At 39.5% G+C, this 15,879-nt stretch overlaps 1 protein-coding gene across 4 annotated transcripts in view; it reads left to right on the forward strand.

Moving 5' to 3' along the window:
* The window catches only part of atg7 (ATG7 autophagy related 7 homolog (S. cerevisiae)), a 93,742-nt gene extending 79,697 nt beyond the window's left edge, over positions 1-14,045 (forward strand). For all 4 annotated transcript variants that reach the window (XM_062038241.1, XM_062038239.1, XM_062038240.1 and 1 more), the window contains exons 17-18: positions 6,182-6,257; positions 13,975-14,045. The gene's annotated coding sequence lies outside the window, so the exon portion shown is untranslated. The remainder of the gene's footprint in view (positions 1-6,181; positions 6,258-13,974) is intronic.
* Positions 14,046-15,879: the final 1,834 nt, after the last annotated feature.

Raw genomic sequence — 15,879 nt, forward strand, 5'->3', positions numbered from 1 at the left:
GGTGTACCTAATGTTGTGTCCCTGTTCACGGCTCGTCGTGCGAGCATTGTTGTTTTTGCACTTTTTGGCTTCTTGTTAAGTGACTTTTTTTTGGGTGGATTCGGTCTTGCACGTGGAGGGTTTGGGTGTGGGCTTTGGTTGGTGTGGCGCTCCCGTCGGGCGGTGCATCGCGGCGGAGGTACTTGGCACCAGGAGGCGGGGTTATGAGACGAGCCTCCAGTTTTATGATCGATCAGCACAAGAAATACGTGACACACATACAGTTGTTGACAAAATACACTGTACATTATATACCTCAGCTAACTAAACTATGGAAATGTATAATATAATTCATATAGCAACACAGTCTCACTGCACAGCAGGCCAGCAGTTAGCCCAGTCATTGCGCACAATCCATGTTGAGGCACAACGCAGTGACGTGCCTCAACTGGCTGCTGATCACCGCACCGTCTCTTCTCAGTATTTGAACAGCAAATGTGAAAATAAAAATAAAAATAATCTAAAACTGGTGAATTAACTGGAAAATAACTTTAGTATAATCACTGGATACATAACAATTTAATTTTTTTCTTTTCTTTTTACCATTTTTTTCTTTCCATGAAGGCAGGTGAGGCCGTGCCTCCCCTGCCTCTAGTGATGGCACGCCATATATATATATATATATAAATACACACGATATATATATATATATATATATTTATATATATATATATATATATATATATATATATATATATATATATATATATATACACGTTAACCAAACAATGATCTTTTGTCTGTACAAGTGACTGCAGAGCTGGCCCAAGCCTCCATGGGGCCCTCAGCAAAATTTGATTTTGATTTTGCGGCCCTCTATTTTTGCTAATAATATTGATTATTGCTCATTAACACACCTACTATAAACTCGTTGCGGCTCTGGCAGTGTTGTTTACATTATCTTATTGGTAGCCTGGAATGTCTTTACATATGACATGTCGTTAATAAATACATGGTGGTGGCCCAGTTAAGAATATAAATAATGCCAATACAATAATAACACAACTAATACTAATGAAGGAATGATGTCCAGGGTGCCACATATGGTTCCTAATTTCAAAATGTTGAACATTCAGCTACAAGAGTGGCCTGATAAAGCTTTGTATTTACAGTAAAAAGTGTCATCTTGTCTCATCAGTCTTGTACATATTAGTCTTAAATTACCAGTATTTATTTTTAACTGTTATTATTTATTGTTTACATTCTACCGAAAGAGCACAGTCCAAAGTTATAAATTCCTTGTGTGTTAAACATACCTGGCCAATAAAGCTGATTCTTATTCGGTTTATTATTTTTGGTAACAAAAACATGCAACAACAATGTGCAAAAATAATTTGTCGTGCAAGAAAACAATTAAGTGCAACAATAAAATCACTCGAGATATATACAAAAGCAACAAATTGAATTGCACACAAACAAACAGAAGTAAATAAAATATGAAGCAAACACTTAAATAATAATAATGAACAGAATTACCAGAAACAAGGTAACAAAAATGGTTTAAATGTCAATGCAGGTTTGTATAGTAATGTAAATAAATTTGATATTGAAATCACTACACTATCTTCAGTTGTTTTTTTATATTATTTATTACAACTATGTGTGCTGTCTCAGAGTGATCTGTGATCATGTTCACTCAGATGTTTTGACAAATAACCCAGCTAACCATTTTGTCCCCCAGAACGTTGTGATTACCTTAGCCTTTTTGGGCAATTAACGTTACCTAAAGGGTGCATTTGGGTTGCTTTTTGGTTCCATATTGGTGCAAACAGCAAGCATTTTTCCAGTTCCCGAAATGTTACATATTACGTTCTTTGAATGTTACCGAATGTTCTGCGATGGCAATGCTTTAAATCTGGATATTTATTTCATACCAAATTGAAGAGGGAAGTTTGCCAAACATGAAAGAATACAGTACAAACTGCGATAAAGCCATTTTTCGAAGGTAATCACCAATACGCTGTTCTATAAATACGTGCGCACACACACGCACACACTCACACACACAAAGACATCAATACACAAATACACACATTTCGACGCTTTTTTCGCCACCCAGCAAGCATTGATTGTGACTAACAAGTCTTTTCACGTCTAGCCACGTCCGTTGTGTCCTTGGGCAAGACACTTCACCCTTGCTCCTGATGGCTGCTGGTTAGCGCCTTGCATGGCAGCTCCCGCCATCGGTGTGTGAATGTGTGTGTGAATGGGTGAATGTGGAAATACTGTCAAAGCGCTTTGAGTACCTTGAAGGTAGAAAAGCACTATACAAGTATAACCCATTTATCATTTATTATTTATTTATTTTTGTACAAAAATAACACTTAAACTTGCATTGATTATTAAAGTTAGCTATAACAGACTGAACAACACATAACTTCAACTACTTCAACTTGAACAAACCCCCCCCCCACACACCGTGACACGCAGTGGACTATCACAACAGAAGCGCAATCATGATCCAAACGTAAGAAAATGCACATTGTAAGACATTATTTCATTGAGTAGATACAGTATCTAATAATAGATACATTATAGGTGGCGACTTGTCCAGGGTGTACCCCGCCTACCGCCCGAATGCAGCTGAGATAGGCTCCAGCGACCCCCTGCCACCCCAAAAGGGACAAGCTGTAGAAAATGGATGGATAGATTACCTAAATGAAAAAACGGCATTAAAAAAAAATGGCGGCAGACACCAAAATGCATCAGTTGAATATGTTTGAATCAACCCCTTTAAGGGGACCCGCTTTTTTGGAATTGTGCCTATTGTTCACTATCCTTATGAGAAACAACAAAAGTTTTTGTTTTTTTTGCATTCTAACTTGTAAAAATCGGCTCGTTTTTGGTGGCTAGCAATGCAGCTAATGGGAGCAATCAATTCTAGTGGACCCACATGCTGCGAAAGCTGATTGATTGATTGATTGAAACTTGTATTAGTAGATTGCACAGTTCAGTACATATTCTGTACAATTGACCACTAAATGGCAACACCCGAATACGTTTTTCAACTTGTTTAAGTCGGGGCTAGCTCTCAAAGCAGAAAAACAGACTCGATAGCTCCATGGTGACGTTTTGGTGAATTAACAAAACTGAAAATATACGAAAAGAATGACATTGTGAGTTAATTGTACTAACACAGACTCTTGTAAATGTGTTAGCATATTAGTTCATGCGAACGACGGCGGCTTGATTACATTACGATAGTACAAATATGCATGAAAACACTCCTACAGACATCACACATGGGATGGTTTAATAAGTAAACATTGTTTTAGTTATATTGTCAAACTTACAAACGTTACTTGGAGTGATGAATGAAGAATCAATACGAGTAGAAACGCTATGAACAAATAAAAGGCGGAAGGAACAGCACTTGTTAATGTACACTTAGTACACCATCTTGACAGAAAAAAACCAGACGTGTAGAATTTTTTCCATATGTATTAAAAAAAGAACAACTAAAATATCACAAGGTCATAAGTATTCAGACCCTTTGCTCAATATTGAGTAGAAGCACCCTTTTGGGCTCGCACAGCCATGGGTCTTCTTTGGGGATTCTCTGCCATTCTTCTTTGCAGATCCTTTCCAGTGCTGTCAGGTTGGATGGTGAACGTAGGTGGACAGCCATTTTCAGGTCTCTCTAGAGATGCCTAATTGGGTTTAGGTCAGGGCTTTAGCTGGGCCAGTCAAGAATGGTCACATAGTTGTCTGAAGCCACTCCTTCGTTATTTTTGCTGTGTGCTTAGGGTCATTCTCTGTTGGAAGGTGAACCTTCGGCCCACTTTGAGTTCCTGAGCACTTTTGGGAGACGTTTTCTTCCAGGATATCCCTGTACTTTGCCTCATTCATCTTTCCTTCAATTGCAACCAGTCGTCCTGCCCCTGCGACTGAAACACACCCCCATAACATGATGCTGCCAACGACCATGTTTCACTGTTGAGATTGTATTGGACAGGTGATGAGCAGTGCCTGGTTTTCTCCACACATACCACTTAGAATTAACGCCTGAAAGTTTAATCTTGGTCTCAGTAAACCATCCATCCATCCATCCATCCATCCATCTTTTTCCGCTTATCGAGGTCAAGTCATGGGGGCAGGAGTCTAAGTAGAGAAGTCCAGACTTCCCTATCCCCAGCCACTTTGTCCAGCTCCTCCCAGGGGATCCCGAGGCGTTCCCAGGCCAGCCGGGAGACATCGTCTTCCCAACGTGTCCTGGGTCTTCCCCGTGGCCTCCTACCGATCGGACGTGCCCGAAAAACACCTCCATAGGGAGGCGTTCGGGTGGCATCCTGACCAGATGCCCTAACCACCTCATCTGGCTCCTCTCGATGTGGAGGAGCAGCGGCTTTACTTTGAGCTCCTCCTGGATGACAGAGCTTCTCACCCTATCTCTAAGGGAGAGACCCGCAACCCGGCGGAGGAAACTCATTTCGGCCGCTCGTACCCGTGATCTTGTCCTTTCGGTCATAACCCAAAGCTCATGACCATAGGTGAGGATGGGAACGTAGATCGACCGGTAAATTAAGAGCTTTGCCTTCCGGCTCAGCTCCTTCTTCACCACAACAGATCGATAGATCGTCCGCATTACTGAAGACGCCGCGATCTTGTTCACGATCCACTCTTCCCTCACTCGTGAACAAGACTCTGAGGTACTTGAACTCCTCTACATGGGGCAAGATCTCTTCCCCAACTCGGAGATGGCACTCCATCCTTTTCCGGTGAAGAACCATGGACTCGGACTTGGAGGTGCTGATTCCTATCCCAGTCGCTTCACACTCTGCTGCGAACCGATCAAGTGAGAGCTGAAGACTCTGAGGTACTTGATGAAGCCATCAGGACCACATCAACTGCAAAAAGCAGAGACCTAATCCTGCAGCCACCAAACCGGATCGCCTCAAAGCCCTGACAGAAAATCGTATTTCTTAGTCTGTCATGTCTTTTTAGCAAACTCTATGCAGGCTTTCATATGTCTTGCACTGAGAAGAGGCTTCCGTCCGGCCACTCTACCATAAAGCCTGACTAATGGAGGTCTGCAGTGATAGTTGACTTTGTGGAACTTTCTCCCATCTCCCTACTGTATCTCTGGAGCTCAGTCACAATGATCTTTGGGTTCTTCTTTACCTCTTTTACCAAGGCTCTTCTCCCACGATTTCTCAGTTTGGCTGGACGGACAGGTCTAGGAAGAGTTGTGGTCGTCTCAAACTTCTTCCATTTAAGGATTATGCATTAAGGAATCTTGAGTGCTGCAGAAATTATTTTGTAACCTTGGCCAGATCTGTGCCTTGCCACAATTCTGTCGTTGAGCTCCTTGGGTATTTCCTTCAAACTCATGATTCTCATTTACTCAGATGTGCACTGTGAGCTGTAAGTTCTTACATAGACAGGTGTGTGCCTTTCCTAAACAAGTCCGATCAGTTTAATTAAACACAGCTGGACTTCAATGAAGGAGCAAAACCATCTCAAGGAGGATCAGACGAAATGGACACCATGTGAGTTAAAAATGAGTGTCACAGCAAAGGTTCTGAATACCTTGTGATCTTTTAGTTTTTCTTTTTTAATACATTTGCAAAACCAAATCTACATTTCTGTTTTTTTCTGTCTAAATTGGGTGCGGAGTGTACATTATTTAGAAATAAAATGTACTTTTTTATTTATTTAGCAATGGGATGCAATGAAACAAACAAACGTTTAACCTAAAATCACCAAAATGATTCCCGAGCGCGGCCACCGCTGCTGCTCACTGCTCACCTCACCTCCCAGGGGGTGGAACAAGGGGATGGGTCAAATGCAGAAGGTAATTTCACCACACCTAGTGTGTGTGACTATCAGTGGTACTTTAATTTTTACTTTTTAAAGGGGTGTGAATACTTTCTGTACCCACTGTATACTGGCTTAGTTTTTTTACACACACGTTAAATCTTTTTTTCTTTGCTTTTAAAGCTTTCCCTCTTGTGTAGCTTTTACTTTGGGATGTGACGTTAGTACACAAGGGGCTACAGACCTCTCTTGCGTCATTTTCCACCTCTTTCCTCGCTCCTTTTCTCTGTGCGCTGGGTTTATTTTTTATCTAAATTGCCCATCCTCCTCATGGCATTCACATACAAATGAAGGACGTCACCTTGCGTGTCTCTCCTCCCTGCAGAGGCTACGCGGTGGCCAGCAGCAGTGACGACCGAATGAACGAACCTCCCACATCGCTCGGCCTCGTGCCGCACCAGGTGAGGACTTGAATATTTTACCCATCTCATTACACAAATAAACATATTAGAAACGGCTCTTAGCGCAATGCACACCACTGCAAACATATTGTTTGTGTCAATCAAAAGTGAACATTGTTACATCATTGACTGATTCTGCCTTAAAAATCAAGATTTTTTTGTCCTTATATTCAAGTTGGATGATTTATTTGGCATGTGCAGATTGACATATGGCCAACAATGCAATGAGATGCTTTGCACAAGAAAACCAAAAACATTTAAAACTATAAGGAAATTAGATTCAATAAAAACAAGTAAATGATATATGTTTATGTACTTTATTCTTATGAAATTATAATTTAAATCTGAAGTTGACATTTTTCCTTGCACGATTTATTAACAATTATTTCTGTTTTATAAAAAACATTAATTTGGTAATGTTTTTCATTTTGTGGGGAGAGGGATCTCCTAATATTACACCCTATTCTTTCTAATAAACAAATATTGCTTTAATGACCACCTAATTCTCATAAGGTTTTTTTTTAGGGGGGAAATGATTACTTATATTAACAGTATTAAACTTAACTCATTAAATGATTACTTATTTTTCACAATATTAAACTTGTTTTTTTGTCCTCTTTAGCTACTCAGGCAAATCATATAGTTGATGTAGATGCCCATATCTGCTGTACAGATTTACTTTACAAAAGAGAAGTGTGGGATACTTCTCTTGTTGCCTTATTTGTATATGACTTTATTAAATGGATGTATATCATGTTTGGTGCAGCCGGATCGGAGCAGGAGGGGATAGAAATAAGAAAAAATGGAAGACGGGGAGAAATTGGGGGGATAGGAGGGGGATAAGACAGAGGGACAACAACAAAAACAGAACATCAGCAAATACGATATGTACAAATTAGGGCTGCAACAACTAATCGATTAAATCGATTAAAATCGATTATAAAAATAGTTGGCAATTAATTTAGTCATCGATTCGTTGGATATGCTATGCGCATGCGCAGAGGCAATTTTATATATATATATATTATTATTATTTTTTATTTTTTTTAAACCTTTATTTATAAACTGCAACATGTACAAACAGCTGAGAAACAATAATCAAAATAAGTATGGTGCCAGTATGCTGTTTTTTTTCAATAAAATACTGGAAAGGATAGAAATGTAGTTTGTCTCTTTTATCCGATTATTAATCGATTAATCGAAGTAATAATCGACAGATTAATCGATCATCAAATTAATCGTTAGTTGCAGCCCTAGTACAAATATGAAACGAAAAATTATAGCAAAGAAGCAGTTACTGAAGTAGATCGTATTAACACTGAAATGACACTGAACATTATTGCACTACAAATGGAACAATAAAAATATCAACAGAAATAAAACTATTGATAATAATAATAATTACCTCAATTACCAACAATACATTTGTTTCAAATGCAACAATACATAAATGTAATGAAAACTTCAATTACAAAAGAAAGCAGATACATGGAGGGGAAGAGAGAGAAGCAAACTATATTAACCTTGTAGATTGTTATAGTACACGTAGGTTAAGCTTTATCAGTGTGCAATGTTTTACCCAGTTTCCCCTGGTGGGAACAACGTTAATATATGTTTGATGAAACGTGATTATATGAGTGTATGTATGAAACGTAATACATTACATACATTTTTACAATATTAAACGTAACTCATTAAATAGTTACTTTTTTGTACAAGTTATGACATTATCAACTTTATTCTCTTTATATCATAAGTTACATATTGTACAACCAGAAAGGGACAAGCGGTAGAAAATGGATGGATGAATGGATGGATATTTTATATTTTGATAATCATTTTACATTTTGTCATTGAATTAACACTTCATTTTTATTATATTTAGAGTTTATTGTAACAGTAACTGCTTTAATTTCTTGCTCTCTTTTTATGTTATATTATTTTCATTGTGGTTGTCTTTAATAAAGTTTAGAGAAAGTGTAGAGCATAATTTTCTTAGTCAAGGAATCTTTGACAAATTTTTTGGCATTAGGTGACCATTACATGCATGCGTTGTCATGGGGTTGCCATGGAAATGGCAGCAGTTCCACCAGAGCACTCTGTTCGAGATTGAATGTACGTACAGCATGTAGTGCTTTTACCTACCTCAGTAAATGACATGTTCTTTATTACTTATGTGATTGACAGACTCATATTAAAGTTGAATGCCCACTTTATTTTAAAGTAAGACTTAAAAAGAAGACCACATGATGCGTTGCTATTCAAGCTGTGCCCTTTTGCACGTCTGTTGGTGTTAACTATCTCACACATCTCATTTCCATCCTCATCACCATCATCTTTTTATCAATATTCGTCACCCCTGACGAATTCCGCCATTTGCTCGACACCTCGGCAGCCCGTGATATTTCAGCCATTCAATCATCCACAGAAAAGGAGCGTACACATTTGCGAGTGTGAGTGAAAACAATGATCACAAAAAGAGTATGCATAACGTGTCCAAAGTGTTTTGTGTGTGTGTGTGTGTGTGTGTGTGTGTGTGTGTGTGTGTGTGTGTGTGTGTGTGTGTGTGTGTGTGTGTGTGTGGTGTGTGTGTGTGTGTGTGTGTGTGTGTGTGTGTGTGTGTGTGTGTGTGTGTGTGTTTGTGTGTGTGTGTGTTTGTGTGCGCGCGCGCGCGCGTGCGTGCATGCGTGTGATGTCCATCAAGGCGGCCTTTTTTCTATGTAAAGTTATGCCAATGCAACCTTTGCAGCTGATTAGCGGCTCACTTGCAAGGCAAAAGTGACAACCTGTGGACATGGAAGGAACTGATTGTGTGTTTCACTTCACACTCCATAATATGTTAGGGAAGGGTCGTTTACTGCATAAATTGATGCAATACAATGCATAATGGTAATCTAATGCGGGGGTCAGCAACCCGCACGCGGCTCTTTAGTGCCACTCTCGTGACTCCCTGGAGCATTTTTTAAAAAGGACACAGAACAAAAATTATGATGAACATCTAACCCTTTTTTTAATTTTCATATAAAGATTATTTATGTATTTAATATTTGTTTACTTACTCTGGTATATTATTTATTTATTATTTATTCACTGTTCTGTTACAGAGAACAATGAAATGGGATACAATTGCTATGAAATGAAAAGGAGTAGGATTAAATAAGCTGAGCTTCTTCTTACTCCTTTTCGGATGTGCTGTAATGAAACAACTGGAAATATGGGATGCATTACATTGTATCGTATGCATGTTCGAAATAAACTGAAACTGAACTGAACTGATTTATCTGGGAGAGTCTTGATAACAATGTCCTTGACCAGGCCACACACACAGAAGTCTTAAACACCCATGCTTTTCCTATGTTTTTATCTGTTTTTTCATTTAAAATGAAGTCTGGAGCATCAGATAGTTCGACATGTATGGGATAGATGGATCATTTTTCTGATCACTCGACAAATCTTTTTTTTTTTTGATAACGTATAGGGATTGATTCCATTGCATAGTTTGATTTGTTTTGCTTGTATCTGCTTTTAGTGTTAAATCTAGGCCCCTTGCATTCTTAGGTAGTTCTCACTCTGTTTGCTTCACAGTAGCAATGTTAGTTTGGTGGCCCACCACTTTGATTACTTCCGTTCAAAAGTCACGTGACGGAATACAATTCATATAACTTTATTCTAGGGATGCACAATCCAATTTTTTCAAACTGATACCAAAGTTCCTGCTTTTTAAGTCCCATTACTTATTTATTCTATTATTTTTTAAATTCAGATTTAACTGTAATTTGTGCACACCTTTCTTTGCTGCTTTGGGACAGCTTCTTTTTAGCATTGGGTGTCTTCATAGGCTTTCAAAACACTGTCGTAGTGAAACTGGCATTTCAGGTTGCTGATGAGTTTTGCAGTGTTAGCGGAATGCATGCAGAACATTTGGAACAAATAACACGTGAAATAAAACCGTAAAGATGTACCACACGAATCGATCAACGCCGTGTTTGTTTTCAGTGAGTTTAGGGTAAGTTTACGACAGGCCCATTTACAACACAGCACACGGAAGAGAAAAAAGCGCTGGATTTGCTCACCCCAACACACTTACAGCACAGCAAAGGTCAGGCATGGGCAATTGTTTTGACTTAAGGGCCATATTGTCAGTAAAAGTGCGCCTGGGAGCCGGTGTATATACAAAACCCAAAACAAGTAAAGTTGGCACGTTGTGTAATTTGTAAATAAGAACAAAATACAATGATTTGCAAATCCTTTTAAACTTATATTCAATTGAATAGACTGCAAAGACAATATATTTAATGTTCGAACTGAGAATTTTTTGCAAATAATCATTAACTTAGAATTTAATGGCAGCAACATATTGCAAAAAAGTTGGCACGGGGGCATTTTTACCCCTGTTGTGTTTAAAAAAAATAAAAATAAATTATAACTTAACATTGAATAAAGACAAATACAAATAAGGCAACAGGAGAAATATCCAATATTTCTCCTTTCTAAATGAAATCTGAACAGGAGATATGGGCATCGACATCAACAATACAATTTGCCTGAGTGCCTGGATTGATTGATTGATTGATTGAGACTTTTATTAGTAGGTTGCACAGTGAAGTACATATTCCGTACAATTGACCACTAAATGGTAACACCCGAATACGTTTTTCAACTTGTTTAAGTCGGGGTCCACTTAAATTGATTCATGATACAGATATATACTATCATATATACTATCATCATAATACAGTCATCACACAAGATAATCACATTGAATTGTTTACATTATTTACAATCAGGGGTGTGGAGGGAGGGTGGGGGGGGGGGGATATGGACATCAAGTAGTGGACATAGAGAGAGAGAGAGAGAGAGAGAGAGAGAGAGAGATCAGAAGGCATAAGAAAAAGAAAAAGTATCTGCATTTGATTGTTTACATTTGATTATTAGCAATCCGGGGAGGGTGTTAGTTTAGGGTTGTAGCTGCCTGGAGGTGAACTTTTATTGCGGTTTTGAAGGAGGATAGAGATGCCCTTTCTTTTATACCTGTTGGGAGCGCATTCCACATTGATGTGGCATAGAAAGAGAATGAGTTAAGACCTTTGTTAGTTCGGAATCTGGACAGAACAGATTAAAAAAAAAATTAAAAAAAAATGTATATACAGTGTGTATATATATATATATATATATACAGTATATATAGATAGATAGATAGTACTTTATTGATTCCTTCAGGAGAGTTCCCTCAGGAAAATTTAAATTCCAGCAGCAGTGTACAAAATTGTAAAAAGTAAAAAGTAAATAATGAGGGTATAAATGGAGACAAAATAGAAAAATATTACAATAGAATAAAAATAAAAAGCAACGATGAGAATAAAAATATAACAGTAAAATAAGACTATAACAAGAGAAACTAGGCAGTAATGACCATGTTATGAAAAAGTATTTCACTGTTATTGTTTTGCATCCCCTGTCATCCTAGTACCCCCCCTTCCCCCCCAGAGAGGAGTTGTACAGACTAATGGCGTGTGGGACAAAGGAGTTTTTGAGTCTATTAGTCCTGCACTTGGGATGAAGCAGTCTAGCACTGAACAGGCTCCTCTGGCTACTGACAACGGTATGCAGAGGGTGACTGGCATCATCCAGGATGCTCACTAGTTTTTTCACAGTCCTCTTCTCTGCCACCGTCACCAGTGAGTCCAGTTTTATTCCGATCGTAGAACCGGCCCGCCTGATCAGTTTCTCCAGTCTGGAGCTGTCCTTCTTAGATATGCTGCCCCCCCCCCCCTAGTACAGACCACTGGCAACTAGAGACTGGTAGTACATCCACAAGAGTTTTTTACAGATGTTGAAGGAGTGCAGCCTCCTCAGGAAGTACAGCCTGCTCTGTCCTTTCCTGTACAAGTGGTCTGTGTTAACAGTCCAGTCCAGCTTATTGTCCACCCACACCCCGAGGTACTTGAATGAGTCCACGGTCTGTACCTCGACTCCCTTGATCACAATAGGTTGTGACCTTGGACTCGACCTCCCAAAGTCAATGACCAGCTCCTTGGTCTTTGTCGGATTGAGCTGCAAGGGGTTCCTGTGGCACCAGACAACAAAGTCCCTCACCAGCCTCCGAAACTCCTCTCCTCTGCCGTCCCTGATGCACCCGACGATGGCTGTGTCATCCGCGTACTTCTGGATGTGACACAGCTCTGAGTTGTAGCAGAAGTCAACGGTGTACAGGGTGAACAGAAGAGGGGCCAGCACCGTTCCCTGCGGTGCTCCGGTGCTGCTGATCAGTGTCAGATGTGATGTCCTTCAGTCTGACGTACTGTGGCCTATCAGTGAGGTAGTCTGAAATCCAGGCAACCAGGCAGGAGTCCACTTGCATTCTGTCCAGCTTGTCCTGGAGAAGGCGGGGCTGGATAGTATTAAAGGCACTCGAGAAGTCCAGGAACAGGATCCTCACAGCGCCATTTCCCTTATCCAGGTGTGAGTGGACTCGGTGCAGCAGGTAAAGGATAGCATCCTCCACACCAACGCCTGCCTGGTACGCAAACTGCAGGCTGTCCTGGGCATGTTGCACCTGTGGTCTGAGGAGGCTGAGAAAGAGCCGCCCCATTGTCTTCATTATATGAGAGGTGAGCGCCACTGGTCTGTAGTCGTTCAGCTCACTGGGGCAGTTCTTTTTGGGAACTGGAACAATGCACGACGTCTTCCAGAGGGTGGGCACTCTCCCCAGCTGCAGGCTGAGGTTGAAGATATATATATATATATATATATATATTTATTTATTTATTTTTTTAGTCAATAGTTGATTGTTTTTAATCGATTAAGAATCGTTACAAATAAGAATCACGATACTCCGAAAATCGATTCGAGGTCAAAAAGGCTAAGAACCCCTGGTATACAGTAGGTCATTCATTCTCAGCTGATTTGAGTGCTTTATTGGTTGTTGGTGCTATTTTTTCATTTTATCTGATATATTTGTATGACATCATAATTCCTCATATTGACCTGATAATTATCTGTTCGATCGGGCACCCAAAACTTAATTCGAATAATTACCTTTTTTTTTTCTTGTGGTATATTATTTTCTAGTCAAAGTACGATATTTTTCTCATATACTTGCATGGCTTTATTCTCATGACATTATGATGCTATACTCAGAAAATAGATTTCTCATTTTATGACAAAAGAAAAAGTATTTCTGATATACAAACTAATCTTTTCTCTAAATTATGTCTGTTGTTGTTGTATTCTTGTAAATGTTAACACTATTGCCATACTTGTCATAATCACTCTTCAGAAAACAACTTTGACATTTTTCCTTCAAAATATTTGCACGTTATTGTCTTATATTTTGACTTTATTTCACTAACTACCACTTGTAATACATGTTTTTCTTCTCAAAGTAGTTTTCCATCCCTGTTGGCCTGGCACATCCTAAACAATCACACCACAAGTAATTTAAATCGTATTCATTTTAACTGACTTCAGCTTAAATACAACAACTATAAATGGAAGTGATAGCTGCTGAAAAGTTTGTCTCCCTGCCACCAGAGGGTGCTCTAAACCTATATTTCAAACATGCAACCCTCCACATGGCCAAGCTTCCAAGTGTCATATTTAATTGTTAGCTAAATAAAACTGACATGTTAACAGGAGCTGTGTGCATATAAATGTAATGTTTTTTTCCCCTCCATACAGGAGTGTTGATGTGTTTACAATGCTCCTTCCTCCGCAGATCCGGGGCTTCCTCTCCAGGTTCGACAACGTCCTGCCCGCCAGCCTGGCTTTTGACAAGTGCACGGCATGCTCACCTGTTGTAAGTGGCACGCTCCAGTTCACCTCAAATACGTCATAACATGAACTTGTCCCATCAGCATCTGAAACACAAAATGCAGCTGAAACACAAATAAGGGTGTAGTAGTGGTTTTTGGGGCAAGGCGGCTGCTTGGGGGGGCTGGGGGGGGGGAATTCCCATAATTCCTGGTTTCTTACTGCAAAGTCAGAAGATGGCGTGTTGAAATGTTGCTCCTGGAGGAATAGAGAATGCCAGGAAAAGCTGGAAAATCAATCAGGCAGCAGTTGCTCGCTGATGTCTGTTGTGTGAGCGCCCATCTGTGTGTGCCATTTGGCCTCGCACAAAGTAGCCTTGCGATAAGTTACATCACACTAGCCTCTGTTTTTCTGTCGAAATCCTGCAAAACTGCTGCAGATCCTGCTATTAGCCCACTTTGCCTGTCATCCAGAACCCGGGGTTGCAGGATATTGCTGCAACAGCGCACGCTTTCGCACAGCGAAGCAACCTTTGCTTCTTACATAGCAGGTGTGGATTTCACACAGAAATTACCCTGCCACTGTTACTGCTGATACTACTTTAAAAGGCGGAAAGTATCGGAAATAAGATGTAAAAATACCTTATTACATGTTAATAAAATGGGCTCCAAAACATAGAAAGGATAGTAGAAAAGTAATGTAAAGGAGCCTGATCATGCAAAACCAACTTTTCTTACCTATATTTGGTACCTGTTTTTGTGTACCGTATTTTTCGGAGTATAAGTCGCTCCGGAGTGTACGTCGCACCGGCCGAAAATGCATAATAAAGAAGGAAAAAAACATATATAAGTCGCACTGGAGTATAAGTCGCATTTTTTGGGGAAATTTATTTGATAAAACTCAACACCAAGAATAGACATTTGAAAGGCAATTTAAAATAAATAAAGAATAGTGAACAACAGGCTGAATAAGTGTACGTTATATGACGCATAAATAACCAACTGAGAACGTGCCTGGTATGTTAACGTAACATATTATGGTAAGAGTCATTCAAATAACTATAACATATAGAACATGCTATACGTTTACCAAACAATCTGTCAATCCTAATCGCTAAATCCCATGAAATCTTATACGTCTAGTCTCTTACGTGAATGAGCTAAATAATATTATTTGATATTTAACGGTAATGTGTTAATAATTTCACACATAAGTCGCTCCTGAGTATAAGTCCCACCCCCGGCCAAACTATAAAAAAAACTAAGAATTATATCCGAAAAATACGGTATTTGGGATCTGCGTAAATCCTGGACATTTGAAATAAATCCGTGGAGGCATTGCGGACACATTTATAAAATAATATTGCTTACCTGTTTTTGTGTATTTGGGATCTGCGTAAACCCTAAAAATTTGAAATAAATCCGTGGAGGCATTGCGGAGACATTTATAAAATAATCTTGCCTTCCTTCATATTTCCTCTAAACGAGCCGTGTAGGATTTGCGCTGACCTGTGATGTTTTCTGCTCTGTGACATCAGCGGTTTCTCCTTCTTTTATGGTATAAATTTACCTAAAGTGCTTTGCCTGAGTCCGCCATTGTAGTCAGCATTGTAGTCAATAAGCTCCTTTTTTTTTTCTCTATCCTCTTTTTGTGGGGCAGACTGGCTCGTACATGCACATGCATCCTCCGCTGTTGCCATTTCTAATACAAAGTAGTGTATCATTCTAACTTATATCTGTCAGAAGGCTCCATATAGAAGCGCTAAAAACTACTACAAAGATGTCTGGGAGAAGACGCAGTCGAAGTGGAGCCACGTACCGTATTTTCCGGACCGTAGGGCACACCGGATTGTAAGGCACACTGTCTAATA

Source organism: Entelurus aequoreus, linkage group LG26 (genome assembly GCF_033978785.1).
Source record: "Entelurus aequoreus isolate RoL-2023_Sb linkage group LG26, RoL_Eaeq_v1.1, whole genome shotgun sequence".
Classification (NCBI taxonomy): domain Eukaryota; kingdom Metazoa; phylum Chordata; class Actinopteri; order Syngnathiformes; family Syngnathidae; genus Entelurus; species Entelurus aequoreus.